The sequence below is a fragment of the Frankliniella occidentalis genome, unplaced genomic scaffold, assembly GCF_000697945.3.
Source record: "Frankliniella occidentalis isolate FOCC.00 unplaced genomic scaffold, Focc_3.1 Scaffold306, whole genome shotgun sequence".
Taxonomy (NCBI): domain Eukaryota; kingdom Metazoa; phylum Arthropoda; class Insecta; order Thysanoptera; family Thripidae; genus Frankliniella; species Frankliniella occidentalis.
Genome location: NW_026267431.1, coordinates 206,831 through 208,758, shown reverse-complemented (window position 1 = coordinate 208,758; position 1,928 = coordinate 206,831). Strand labels below are relative to the sequence as shown.

The following is a 1,928-nucleotide window of genomic DNA, read 5'->3' as shown; positions in this document are numbered from 1 at the left end:
TTCAGCAATTAGTACTTAAGGGCATTTTATTTTTTAGATTTAATTTCTATCCGACAAAGATCTTCCGCATACATTCGAAGATAGCAAATGTCGACTGTTTGGAGCAACCTTTGATATGGTTGCCACCCTGGTCGACGCGCTTTAATTTCGGATAGAAGTAGAGCCATCGCGGTGCACGGCAGGACGTCGCGGCGGCGCGGGGGGCGTCGCTGCCGGTCGCTGCGCCCCCCTCCCCCCCTCCGCCCGGCCGCCGCGCTCCGGGCTGCCCGGCTCGCTGTGCCGGGGCCGGGAGGGAGTCAGTCTCTCGCCCGACCCGGCACCGTAGACTTCGGCCCCTGCTGCCTCTCCGCCGTGAGCCCCGACCCGACCGCCGGCGCGGCGCGCGTATAGCGACACGAAGCTCGTCGCGACTTTTGGGCCGGAGGATTGTCGCGAGAGACAATTCCTGGCGCCCCGCGAGTACTCTCGCGCGCGCGTGTGTGTGAGTGTGAGTGAGTGAGTGCACCGGAGCTGCCTGCACTTTAAACCTTATACATTGGATACGTCGGCTGTGGATACCGTGAGGTGTGACAGGTAAGTGTGATTGTGAAGTAGACGCACCAAATAATCCCAGCAAGGTATTACAAGGATTATTCGACTTTTCATTATTTGAGCGAGTGAATAGAGGTTAATTTAGCGATTTCGGGGGCCTAATGGAGCCGTGCCGGCGGCGCATTTGCATATCCTCTGAGAGTAAAATCTCTGCCGCTACTCTGGGTAAAAATAATGTCGAAGGGGGGATAATTGGGGTGTAAAACTGGAAGAGTGCGCAGAAAAAAACAAAACACGAATGGCACTTGGCGTGGTTTAGAAATTATGGGGCAAGTGTAAAACAACGAAGGTCAATACGTCACCTTGATTGAACGATAGCTTAGCCTGTAGCACCATTAGCTTGGCCGAGAGCCGCCACTGCCCCAGCTCCCGACCCCGCCCCGCCCTTCCTGAGCCGTGGCGCTCGCCACGCTACGCTCCGCCACTCCCGGACCCGACCAAAGGGAAGGGGTAATGACACATCACACTGCAACCTTAATTAATAGCCCGACATTTACATGGCGATTTGCATAGGTCGTATATCAATTAGCTCGCAGGTAAAACGTACGCCGTGTGTGTTATTTCTTCTATGAGACAAAAACATGAATGCCAAATGAGGCCCATAATGAGAGCGAGCGAGAGAGAGAAAGAGACCATGACTCCAAGAGCGGCGCTCTCCTAAAGCGAGCTCATTTTACGAGTCGTTGCAGGCTTTATTGGATATCATAACGGACCTGTACATGGTCCGTAGAGCTAGATAGCGACTAGAGGGGCACATACACACGCTCGCGTACTCGCCATTTGGAGTTTAATGGACAATGGTTGACATTTTAAAAACTGTAAACTCTGTCGGTGCGGTGTCTTTCTCTTTGTCGTTGAAGTATCCCGCTGACAACTTTCCCGAAACAGGAGAAAAAGTTATTGCCGAGAGGGGGGAGGACCTGATGACTCCTTGACCCACCCCCCGCCCCCGGAGGGAGAAGAGTCCGCATCCACGGAAAGGTGGCGGTGTCCTCCTATATCACGCCGTTGCTACTACTACGCGGGGGGACGACTTCCTGCCTCACTTATTTTGGTATCGATTGGACAGCCTCTCTCTCCGCTGCCGCTGCCACCGTCGCCTGCTGCCGCGCTTTCCGGTGCATCGAGGGCGTCGGCTCGGCGTCGCGACGCCGCTCAGATTTATGGCGGGGCAGGGCGGCGCGCAAGGCCGCGTAGGAAGTGCTGCCGCCCCACCGCTGACACCGAGGCTGCGCGACTCGCTCTCCAAGACCACCTCGGAGAGCGGGGCGTGGCGGGGCGTGGCGGGGCGTTTGGCGGGGCATGGCGGGGCGTGGCTAGATATAGCATTTTAAAGT

General features: G+C 56.2%; 1 protein-coding gene across 1 annotated transcript in view; it reads left to right on the top strand.

Moving 5' to 3' along the window:
* The first annotated feature begins 304 nt into the window (after positions 1-304).
* LOC127750989 (brain-specific angiogenesis inhibitor 1-associated protein 2-like) overlaps positions 305-1,928 on the top strand; it is a 107,215-nt gene continuing 105,591 nt past the window's right edge. Inside the window, exon 1 of the mRNA XM_052273841.1 lies at positions 305-573. The gene's annotated coding sequence lies outside the window, so the exon portion shown is untranslated. The remainder of the gene's footprint in view (positions 574-1,928) is intronic.